Below are 12,865 nucleotides of genomic sequence, written 5' to 3'. Positions count from 1 at the left end.
CTTGATAAGTTAAAAAAGAATAATAAAAATGATAATAGTAGTTGTAACTGTGATAATCATTATTTTGAAAGTAAGAACTGTAATACAAAATTTTTTAAATTAGAGATATATTTTTATTATAAGTCAATAAAAAAGACCTCATGATCTGCTCACCTCAGCCTCCCTAAGTGCTGGGATTACAGGCATGAGCCACCGTGCACAAATTTAGCAAAGAAATACAACATTTATTGTTGAAACAAATTCTTATAACATGGAGCACCAACATGGCCAAATTATATAAAGACAACACAAATCTAGATGATTATGAGATTTAAAAAGCTTACATTGCATGTTGGTGAATCCACAGCTCTTAGTTCCTAAGTACAGTTAATACTACTAGCTAGAATCCCAGAAAAGAGATATTTAAAATCAGTGTGTTTGTTCTAAAGAAATATGTCAAAAATTTTAAAGCAGTAAATAAATCCTTTAAAATTGAGTTGTTATGAAAATCTGGGTGTGTGTGTGTAATGACAGTGTTGCTGCAATGAGAGGAGGGCGATATGTCTTTATAGTTTTATTCAGAAAACATGGAGTTGCAAATAAAACATGATTTTAGTCACAGAGAATCTCTCATATGTATATAACCTTGTAGATATGAATAATTAAATAAATATAGCAAACTGATTAATCTATAAAACCCAGAGTGCTAGACTTGCCTCTTTTCAGCTTTGATGTCAGAAAATAAGCTCAAAATGGGCATTCTACTGCTTCATGCAAAGTGCTGGTTTCCAGAAGAAAGATACTCAAGAGTTATGTGCTCTATCTATTCATTTATAAATGGACATTTAGGCTACTTTCACATCTTAACTCTTCTGAATAATGTCACAGTAAACATGGTGTTGTGCAGCTATCTCTACAAGATTCTGATTCAAACAGTCAGATGGAGTAGTGGTTACGAGAAGTTGGAGAAAGGGGAAAATGAGTTGTTTTCAATTTTATAAAGTTTTATTATGCAAAGTGAATAAATTCTAGGGTTCTTCTATACAACATAATGCCTATAGGTAACAGTACTGTATTGCAAACTTAAAAATTTGTTAAAAGGGTAGATTTTTATGTTAATTGTTTTTACCATAAACAAATAAAAACAAAAGGGCATGAAGAAACTTTTGGAGGTGATGAATATGTTTATTAACTTTACTGTGGTGATAGCTTTAGGAATATATGCACATGCCCAATCTCATAAAATTATATACATTAAATATGTGTAGTTATTGTATATTAATTATACATCAATAAAGCTATTTTTGGCCTGGTGCAGTGGCTGACACCTGTAATCCCAGCACTTTGGGAGGTCAAGGCGGGTGAATCACCCGAGGTCAGGAGTTGAAGACCAGCCTGACCAACATTGTGAAACCCTGTCTCTACCAAAAATACAAAAATTAGCCAGGAGTGGTGGGGTGTGCCTGTAATTCCAGCTATTCAGGAGGCTGAGGCAAGAGAATCGCTTGAACCAGGGAGTGGAGCTTGCAGTGAGCCAAGATAGCTCCATTGCACTCCAGCCTGGGTGACAGAATGAGACTCTCTCTCAAAAACAAAAACAAAAACAAAAAACAAAAAAACAAAACAAACAAAAAAAACAAAGAAAAATAGTTTACGAAAGTGACATATTTGAATGCATGCATGAACTTAATAGAAATGAACAAGACCATGAGAATAGACTAACATATGCCAATGAAATTTATGAATTCAGATGTGGGGGAAATCTAACTTTGAAGAAGGGACTTTGAAATTATCTTAAAATAAAACAGACTAGTAGAACAACTGTGTATGCTTTAGAGAAACCATAATTACTTTCAAATTATTGATGTGAAGAAGTTCAATTGATTTTGAAATCCATCTTCATAAAAAATTTTAACATAAGATTTTTAATGAAATATTACATATAAAGAAAAATTATAACCTGACACATAATTTAAAGAAATAAACTTAACCACATTTTGATTAATGGTAAGGATATCCCTGATGATAAATAATTTGTTTTTCTTTTTGCTATTTTTGCTACATACTAGTGTCAAATTTATCACTGATGACAACTGGAAATAAAGTGAAAAGATTAAACAACTTTGATCAGAACTACATTTAACCATTACAAAAATAAAATCTGTATAAAATTATGTTCATATAAACAAGCCCCAGTTTTTCCTTTCAAAAATAAAAATATTTTTTGGAAGTTTTATATAATTCAATATTTAATGTCTTTTTTAGTATTTATTTTTCTTATAATGGTATCAATTTTAAGAAAATGTGATAAGTTGTGTTATTGGCTTTCTTATTAATGCCTCCAAATTCCTTTTATTTCAGTTAAGTCTTCTGTGTAAATATTACTTTTCATAGGGGTAATGATGTGAAAACTTTTGAGTAATGCTGAAACAGTGTATACTGTTTCTCAATTGTCTAGAAATAATAATTATATATGGGATACTAGATTGATTAGCAATGAAGAAATTATGTCAAAATACTTTTGTAAAGCCTTATAAAATAAGAATCTGAATCTTTTGGCAAAACCAAATGGAAATAAACAAACATTCACTTGTCCCAAGCCAAGTGAATATCTTTGTAGAAAGTTGCCGTGTAATAGGCCATGCAGACTTGGAGTCTGAATCTAAATATATTGAGATTTAAATAAAAGTAAAATACTCTATATTAAAGTTCTAAACAAATGGGCTAGCAAATTTCTTTCAAACAAGCTTGAATAAATGGATTCAGAGAATGAAAGAGGTTGTTAACAATTTTATCAGGAAGATAGAAATAAACCAAGACTGTCCTGACCAAACCAAGAAATAAGGTCACCCCAGCATAAATCAAAATAATAATAACAGTTAATTTACATCATGGTATACAAGACTGTTTTGTAGTAGAACGTCAAGACACCAGTCACACAATATGCTGTGTTCCAACAGGCACAAATCACAAAGAATTCAACCCAAATGGTTCCCCATTGTGCAAAGTGATAGACCTGTTCTTACTCTAAGGCAGGCACACTTCTGAGGGCTGTACATTAAATACTTTATTCTCAAAGAAGTCCTAAGGTAGGTGCTATTCTTAATCCATTCTTCAGATGCAGGAACAAAGAGAGCTTGAATATCCTGCCAGAGACACACAGATAGCAGTGGTGCTGTGATTTGAATACAGGCAATGTAACATTCTATGAATAAGCTATATTGACTCTCTATTAATATTTTTCTTCATTTTTTTTATCAACGACCTGAGTATATGAAACTATGAGCTGTGCAGTGCCTTCCTATAATTTATTCCTTTCAAATATTTTCCATGGCATTACTAGGAAATATGCATGCAAAATATACTCAGGTGATTTGAGAACATTTTACAAAGGACTACTTTGAAGCAACAGGTTTCTCACCTATGAAAATTTTAGTTTGAAAGGTGATTCGAAATAAACAAATCGCATGGTATATATTTTCTTAGAATTATTCTCTTCTATTTAGTATTCATGTTTTCTATTTCCAGACTCAATGAAGATGAAAGGAACACTCATGTTAAAAGATTCATACCCTCCCTCCTCCGGTCAGTTGAACAGAGCATACTTTTGAACTAATAGCACTCTCCACACGCTAAATGTGCTTACAATAAAATAAGTCCCTGAAGGAAGATTTTAAGTCAATCTTAGTTTAAAACTCAGGCCAAATGTGAAGTAAACAGGTTTGCTTATAATTCTTGAGCCTGTGTGTTTAATACTCATATTCCCCATAATTTGTTTACCAGACTGTTCTTATCCACAGATTAAATATGCAGATCACCCCAAGGGAAGAGTAGATGCACAATTGAAAGAAAGAATAACTGGTGAGAGAAGATGATACTATGCAGAAAACAGCAAATACCAGAAGTAAGAGTGAACATGTTTATAATTTGGGATATTTTTATGAAAGGTGTTCACTTCCCAAACCATTGTCATATTATTAAGACTTCAAGCTTATAAAGAAAGTATAATTTTATCTACTAGACATACTTCCTTTGAGTAAAGTACTTTCATTATTTAGAAGATATTCTGCGATTCCTAACCTAAATAAAAGCATATCAGTTCTGTCTGTATATAAATCCTTTTTTATATAAATCAAGTCAGATAACAAACAAGTATTTCTGTTTGTCCATTATTATATCACATAAAAAGGACAAGATGGATTTTTATTAACTCTGAGTGTATTTAGAATGGTTTGGCTTAGAATATAGATTAGATGGAATACCAGAAAATTACTCTGGATCTCTAAAGAAGTATCTTCAGGGCCTTGAGAGGGATTAGCAGTCACACTAATGAGTGCCTGGAGAAATCCAGGGGCCTTAGGTGCTTGTCAAAGGAACATGCCATAATCAATCTAGGCAACCTTGAAAGAGAGAGACAAATAAGAAAGAGCCATGAAATTGCTTACTCCAGGAGACCTGACCTAGCATTAATATGTCATAAATAAAACAAAAATGGTTCCAACTAAGAATGTCAAATAATTATCACAGGAACTAATTATTTGGATTTTCAGGGATCAATTTTGAAGTCATGTTGCTTCTTATTCAGCAGCTCTGTGTAGTGGGCACCAGAGTGACTACAATAAAGATGCTTAACGTCTCCACAGGAAAGGACAGGAATCATCCAGCCTGCCCATAAAGTTCTATTGGAAGCCAGTGCTGTTTATTGTGTAGCACAAGCACACAATCTCTTCTAGAAACTCTTTAGAAAGCACTTACCCCACTGACTGTGACGGGACAGTCTAGCAGACTCTGTGCTATTACTGGGAGTTGTATTTCTTCAAAAGGCATTACTGTTTTTGGATTGTGAAATGCCTATTTTTAAAACATGGAAAATTCAGACAAAATACAGAAATAAGAAAGAATGCTGAAAGCACCTTGTACTAATAAGGAACAAATTCAATATTGGTACTTTTTCTCCAAGAGAAATAGAGCAATAGGACCTAATTTACATTTTATCCATTTTATTTAAATCTCTTTTTTTTGCAAAGACTCTGTGGGATTTTAACAAATTTTCAGTTGTAACCATAACAAGTAAATCTAGTGATAAATGTTATAATGAGGTAAGTTTCTCTACGTGTATTAAATGTGTTAAATATGCCACATGATCTAATAATCTTAATACTTTTAAAATGTAGCTAGCCATATACTTAAACCTGAGAGAATCCCTATTGCACATTGGCATACAATTAAAGGAAAAAACTATCATAAAAAAATTAATAATATACCTGATATAGAAAGAAAATGTTTTTTAAAAGTCAAAGAAAGTCAAAGTACTAGCAGTCCTAGTATGACAAAGATGTACACAAGTGTGGGATTTCATATCTCACTCTAGATAGCTATGATTTTATAAGGAATAACAATAATGTTATTTTAAAAAGTATACTTTTATAAATGCAAGTTAAATTTTAGCAAATCCTAGTGTTTTGAGAGCATAGAATGAATAGTTTTAGGGCAACGTTTCTCAAGTAAAATTTCAAAGTTTGGTAGCTTGACATACATTTTGAATAATTTTATATGGCTACCGAACAAACACATAAAACTTTTGTAAATATCCCTCTATTCCCAGGTGCTTCTTTTAGGAAAATTACTTCATTGAATATTTGAATATTCTGTTGTATCTCAGAATAGTTATATAGTCATCCCTGTGAATTTTCAGCTCTGAAGATAAATATCACATATGACAAGCTAACTGATGGTGTCCTACTTCAGGATCAGTCATTTCACCCAGACTCTCAACAGCCTATATTGTGACAGAGAATCAAAAATGCATCTAAAGCCTACTATAACATCTTTGAAATAAGAAGGAAAAGACAAAAAACATATTTTTCAGCAGTGTTTTTCTTCAGGGACATGAAAGAGAGCCATAAGCATGCCCATTGTCACAACAATATGTGTGTTATGGCTCAGCCTGGGCTCACAATGCAGAATTATTAAATACTTTCATAACCTAGACGAAGGGGGGCAAGGGTAGGTATAGTTTGCATTAAAGGAATAAAATTAACAAAAATAAAGCTGTCTACAGAAAACATGCGTGTATGAGAGTGCCAGTCTCTATATAAATATTATTAGATATGTTTAATTTTATATAATGTAGATAAAAATAAATATAAATAAAATATTCATCAAGCATCTTAAGGGATCATCATGCACACGCTCAGTCTGGAAACCACTATATTACATAAGAGAAACGTATTCTGTAAGCACTAGCAGATTTTTATATCTAGCTATTGAATATATGTGTATATAATTTATGTATGTTATTTCAATTTAGCAGTATAAATCAGATTGACAACAAGATAACATTAGTGAGCATCTTTAATTTGTAGTAAAGGGTTAATAATTCTAAGTGTCTGGATATTTCCATGGGGTTCAGAGAGTTTTGTTTTGTCTTCTAAACAGTCATTGACTTCTTTATTCATATCGGTTATACTTTAATCTGCAAGGCAATCACAAGGCAGTTGGAAGTGTAATAGACTGGGTCTGGGTCTAGGTTCTAACTCTAGCTTTGCAGTTATTTTACCATTTATTTATTTATTCAACAAAAGCTCCAGCCTGGACACTGAGATACAGTACTAAATAAAACATACCACTGTTCTGACATCACAAGGCAATGAGCAATTCACTTCACAGCATTTGGTCTTATTTCCTTCATGTTTTCTTTCTACTAAATTCTGTATAGTTTTAGTGGCATATTCTTGGCATTTCAATTCCTGACATCTTGTGAATACATATTTTTTTCAATGACTAAAATAATACAATGAAGTGGAGAACTTAAAGTATGATTAGAACCACTGTCTTAGTCTATTCAAACTACCTTAACAAAATACTTGACACTGAGTAATTAATAAACAACAGAAATTTACCGCTCACAAATTCACAAATCTGGAAATTCCAAGATCAAGTCTCCAGTAGATTCAGTGTTTAGTGAGGGATCATTTTGTAAAGATGCTGCCTTCAATGTGCGTTCTCACATCGCAAAAGGTGGCAACAAACTCCCCCAGTCCTCTTTTATAAGGGCATCAATCCCATTCACAAGGGCTCCACCTTTATGACCTAATAACCTTCCAAAGACCCCACCTCTTAATACCAACACGTTAGGAGATTAGTTTTCAACATATAAATTTTGGAGAAACACAAACATTCAGACAGTAGCAATACACTTTCAGCACAAATGTTCTATAAAACTAGTTTTCATAAGTAGAAACAAACTCAAAGATTATCAGTAAATGTGCTTTTCTGATGCTAGGGGAGTTACATGATGCATATGTATATATATACAACACATATTAAAAGACGAGAGTTTCAAGGGATGTATATCTGCTCACTGAAAACATTCATAACAATTAAAATGTATTGAAAACCCAAACTGTATAAAGCCTTGTAGTTAGTACAGAATTTATAAAAAATATACCTCATCTTAAGATATTATCAACAAATCCATAGAGTTAAGGGAGAATAATTCCAGATGTTATGTTTGGAAAATCCATCATAACATAATTTTTTATTCACTTCCCTGGAAGGATTTTTATCTGGTTCGAGTAAACCTCTTTGCAGAAATCTGAATTGCTTTGCCAAATTAAATTTTTCAAGTTTAGTTCTAGAGGAATGCAATCAAGTAACAGCTCTAGTTTCAAAATAAACACTTTGGCTCAGTTTTTTAAAAAATATTTCATTTGGGTAGTTCTGAGTTAAAAGAAAAGATACGCAAATTCACAGAAGACTATGTGTTTCTGAATTCTACAGCTAAACATGTGAAAAGCATGTAGGCCACTTATAATTAGGTTAACATCTATTTGCTTATTTATTGTTTTAAGGGGAGCTATGAGGCATGCAATAACCTTTGATGGTAGACTGACCATGATATGAATAGTAAAATTGTATCGAACAACATGCTCAAATTTTATGTCAACAGGGAAGCCATGTATATTTATATTTGTGTGTGTGTGTTTGTGTCTATAGTAAGTACTGTCTTTCTCTGTTTAGGCATACCTATATATTTTACCATTCATATTTATAAATACAAGTAGAACTCTATTTGCCTATAAATACATATACATAAGGCTCTTCTATCCAGCACGCTTATTGAGATTTCAAAGGAAATGCTACTGAGAATAGAATTTCAAAGTGAAATGCATTATAACACCAGTGTACCCATTTGGAAGCAAAAGTTGAAATAGTTCAACACTGAGCAGAATCTCGATATTATATGTCTTACATCTAACTTCTAATTTGTTCACCACCAGTTATTGACATCTCCATAATTCTCATTCCATTCTATAAAACCCAAGTGATATTTTTAGTAAAAAAGTATGCCTAATTTAACTTGATATTAACTACAATGACTCACAAACCTTTTGGGACAGAAGAAGCAACTTGTAGCTAGTATGTATGTGTGTGTGGATGGATGGATAGATTGATAGATGATAGATAGATACCTTGACTACAACTCAGATATTCTACTGATTCTATTGTTATTGAGAGAGCTCAAGCATCTATTTGAAGCAAGTACTCAGAAAAACATTAGGAGGTAATTTCCTTACCTGAAGGAAGATGTAAGATTTTTAAAAGTTTAACAAGCTTAATAAGCTTAAAAATCTTATCAAGTTATAGTCCATCTTACTTAAAAAATACTTTTATGCATATTTGAATGTATTCTGATTAAGATAATTAGAATTAAAATAGGATTAAAAGAAAATGTGTCAAGCATCTATATTTTAAAACCAAGTATTTCAGAAGGTAAATTAAACTCTCTCCCATTACATATCTAATCTAAGATGATTATAAAAATAAATAAAAACCAGATTTAGATATATCTGAAAGGTAAATATTTTGAACAACAGATTTCTTTCAATATATGATAACATAAAAATATACTTTATTTCACAAATTTAAGCAAGTTTGACATGTCTATGTACCAATTATTGGGCTTGTCATATTTAACACTATTGTGATCACAACAAAGATTCCATCTTATAGAATCTTGCCATTTCTAGTTGAATAAAAATACACAACTACTCAAGGAATCACTCTAGTCAAAATAACAAGGAGAGGAGATGTACAACTTTATATGAAAAAAGAATTGTGTAGTGTAGATAAAACATCAAATTATGGTAAAATATTTTCAATTACTACATCATAAATACTCATTGAATTTTCAAGAAAAGATTTTGAAAAGGAAGCTGTTTTTAAAAATTCAAATCTGGAATAAAAACTCTAGATTTCAACAGATTTGGAATTTCAGGAAGGGAGGCTGTGTAGGTAAAATGTGTTAAATGGAGAAGTAATCAAAGAAAAACTAATTTAAAAGGGTTTGTTAAAAATATGAAGTTGATCATCCACAAAATGAAAATACAAATGGAAATAGAAATTTGAAAGAACAACCATAATTAAACTAGAAATGGCAGAGGATAAAACAAAAATGCAGAAACAAGCATAATAAACAGAATACATGAATTAAGAAGACAGATCTCATGTCAAATATATTTGTGTGTGTACATAATAAATTCCTTATTTAAGATGTCAAAGATTCTTAACCCAGAGACTTAAAAGGCATCATTTATAGCTCCTTCTTTCTTATTCTCCACCAAGTGTATCATTAATCCTTACAGATTTTCTTCACTTAAATATTTAACACATGTGCATTTCTCCACACCCACCTCTTCTAACTTATTTTGAGATTTTTTTTTTCCTGCAAAACTGCAATAGACTTGCTAACTGTTTTGTATCAAAGGTGACCAGGCATTTATGGGTTCAGCTTCCGATGCACAAATGACTGCCTATTCTTTCCTCATTATATCACTAAAACCATATAATATGCTTAATCTGTGAAACTAAAGTTGAACGGTTGAACCATGAAATGTTGCATCATCTTGCTTATAATTTAAAACCCAGGGACTTTAACAAATTTAGGTAACAGTCTGGTGATCAAGTAAAGCCCTATTAATGGATGGGATTCGTTTGGATCATTCAGGTTGCAAAGACAAGTTTGCTGAAGTTTTGTTTCTGGAGATTTGAATTAATATACATAGGAAAGATAACCAAACAGTAAATGCAATGTTATTAAACCATAGTTTTCAGACACAGTTTCTTCTGTGCTTTGTTATACCTCTTTATTTCCGTTGAGTGTTCTATACCTCTCTTAATGGTTAGGAAATAAAAAAGATTTCCAGCTCTTAAAATAATTTATTTTCTCATAATATGTATTGTCAACAACAACAGTCCTAAGCCTCAGAGCATAACTAACACTTTGATACAGCCCAGCTTTGTTCCTTTACAGTATAAAGTTCAAGATTTATATTAAGAGGGACATCATGTACTTTTCTGTCTAAAATAAATTTATTCATGTGTATATGACTATGTTTGTGTGTTAGGTTTCAAAGCAGTTTTGAAAGAAAATTGCTACTTTTCTAATTTTAATTCATGACAACCCTATTTTCAAAGAGTTCTTTGAAATAACATATTGAAGAAAGTAAGCTACCTGCTTACTGTGAATAAAAATAAAATAGTTCTAAGAGGGCAGAACATGCCCCATAACAGTGTTCGTAAATGATATTAATTTAAAATATAGTATAATTTACTATATTTTAAGGAAATCATGATTACCGTGTTTATCATGGACCCTCTTTGGGGAGTTTAATTAAGAAAGTGATGGATGATATATTCAGAAAGGAAGGCTGGTGTTGTTTGGGTAGTCATTCCATATTCCTTCCACTTGCCTTAGTTATGTAAACAGCTTCAGTGAATAGATCTCATCTACCAAATGAAAAAAAAAAGTATAAAAAAGAAAACTTAAGAATTTTTTTCTAATTAAATAATTAGTTTGGTATTTTCCCCATGACAAATTTCCCTACTAAGTGCCCATATTACCTTTCCATTACAAATATTAATAAATAACCTAGATTTTAAGGCTACTCTCAAATATGTACATAATAAAAATGATACAGAAGTTTAACAGCATATGAAAATACGTATGAGCACAAGAAAAAATATACATGCTATATAAATAGACAAAATTGTGTCTGTCTGTTATCTAAACACATCATTCTGGGGAAAGCCCTGGAAGAATCACATATGTACCATTGTTTGACCTTTACTGCTACTCGTAAATAGTACTTTTTACTATTACTAGTAAATCATTTACTATTACTAGTAAAAAGTGAATGTTTCTTCATCATCTCCTTGGATTCAAGGAAAACACACAGACACACACAAATGAAGAGAATTGTTCTAATAGTGCAGACCACATTTTAAAAAGCTGTTTTATATTTCCTAGCAAATCAACTCTCTCTTGTGTTGAGATGACACCAGAAGAGGAGGAAATGCACAATAGTTTTTTTAAAAAAATAAAATCGTGTCCATGTGTTCCTAGAGGGATTATCTCCTATTTGATGAGATGATTTCCTCTAATTGAGAGTAAAGTTTACTAACTCCACGATGAACCAAATCTAACAGCGAAAGTTAGCTTTCCTCTCTCCCCTATGACTAGATCATAATCAATATCTACCTAATAGAAATAGTGACAAAATTGAATTATCGAATGCTACAATAGCCTTGTAATATTTCTTAATATTCACAATGGGCTTTGAATGTACAACACAACAATTATGAATTATAAACAATTATAAACAATTATGAAGATGTGGTTTAGAATAGTCAGTTAGTGAAACCCAAAAATAGGAGAAATAAATGTGTTAGTCTCTTGACTTGGCTCATATTTTAAGACCTTAATAGAACACTAATCTGATATTTAAAAACTGCCAAAGGAAGTTTTTAAAGATACCACCTAAAGCCTGAGAATAAGACATTAATATTCTGAGTTGAAAAAAAAATCACGATAATCCTTTTTAAATACCTTCAGTATTCATTCAAATCTCTGTTTTTTTGAGGCCTAAGGAGAAGAGTTAGAAGTAGCATAATGCCTTAGATTCTCCCCAAACAAGACTCTTATAGGTAAGAGGCCCAGCAATGTTGCTGTTTTGTGAGGTTGCCAAGCAACCAACCCCCTACTCCACAGTGGAGCCTTCTGAATGCATTAGTGTCAAGATCAACTAGCCTGCAGAACAATTACAAAGACAAAAAATGAAGGCAACAAATGAAAATGTAGGTGAAGTACCCCATGGAGTAAAAGAGCATTTGGATGTTACAGAGAAAAACTGTAAAATACCTCTCCTTATATCTTTTCTTTTTTTGGAAGGTATTTTTATTTTTATTTTATTTTATTTATTTATTTTTTTATTATACTTTAAGTTTTAGGGTACATGTGCACAACGTGCAGGTTTGTTACATATGTATACATGTGCCATGTTTGTGTGCTGCACCCATTTAAGATTAGGTATATCTCCTAGTGCTATCCCTCCCCACTCCACCCACCCCACAACAGGCCCCAGTGTGTGATGTTCCCCTTCCTGTGTCCATGTGTTTCATTGTTCAATTCCCACCTATGAGTGAAAACATGCGGTGTTTGGTTTTTTGTCCTTATGATAGTTTGCCGAGAATGATGGTTTCCACCTTCATCCATGTCCCTACAAAGGACATGAACTCATCATTTTTTATGGCTGCATAGTATTCCGTGGTGTATATGTGCCACATTTTCTTAATCCAGTCTATCATTGTTGGACATTTGGGTTGGTTCCAAGTCTTTGCTATTGTGAATAGTGCCGCAATAAACATACATGTGCATGTGTCTTTATAGCAGCATGATTTATAGTCCTTTGGGTATACACCCAGTAATGGGATGGCTGGGTCAAATGGTATTTCTAGTTCTAGATCCCTGAGGAATCGCCACACTGACTTCCACAATGGTTGAACCACTGTACAGTCCCACCAACAGTGTAAAAGTGTTCCTATT

General features: G+C 32.1%; 1 long non-coding RNA gene across 3 annotated transcripts; it reads right to left on the bottom strand.

The window, feature by feature from the left end:
- Window positions 1-3,017: 3,017 nt before the first annotated feature.
- LOC129048661 (uncharacterized) lies at window positions 3,018-12,007 on the bottom strand. 3 transcript variants are annotated; one of them, XR_008511186.2, is made up of 4 exons: window positions 6,882-7,009; window positions 4,735-4,830; window positions 4,242-4,379; window positions 3,018-3,125 (listed from the first exon to the last, which is right to left on the bottom strand). It is a non-coding gene; the product is annotated as an uncharacterized LOC129048661 (long non-coding RNA). The 3 variants fall into 3 exon arrangements; XR_008511184.1 differs by lacking the exons at window positions 3,018-3,125; window positions 6,882-7,009 and adding exons at window positions 10,621-10,770; window positions 11,870-12,007 and having other exon boundaries at window positions 4,135-4,379; XR_008511185.1 differs by lacking the exon at window positions 3,018-3,125 and having other exon boundaries at window positions 4,135-4,379; window positions 6,882-7,022.
- Between the last annotated feature and the right edge of the window lie 858 nt (window positions 12,008-12,865).

This window comes from Pongo abelii, chromosome 9 (genome assembly GCF_028885655.2).
Source record: "Pongo abelii isolate AG06213 chromosome 9, NHGRI_mPonAbe1-v2.0_pri, whole genome shotgun sequence".
Taxonomy (NCBI): domain Eukaryota; kingdom Metazoa; phylum Chordata; class Mammalia; order Primates; family Hominidae; genus Pongo; species Pongo abelii.
The sequence above is the reverse complement of the archived record's forward strand: the minus strand, read 5'-3'. Positions and strand labels throughout refer to the sequence as shown.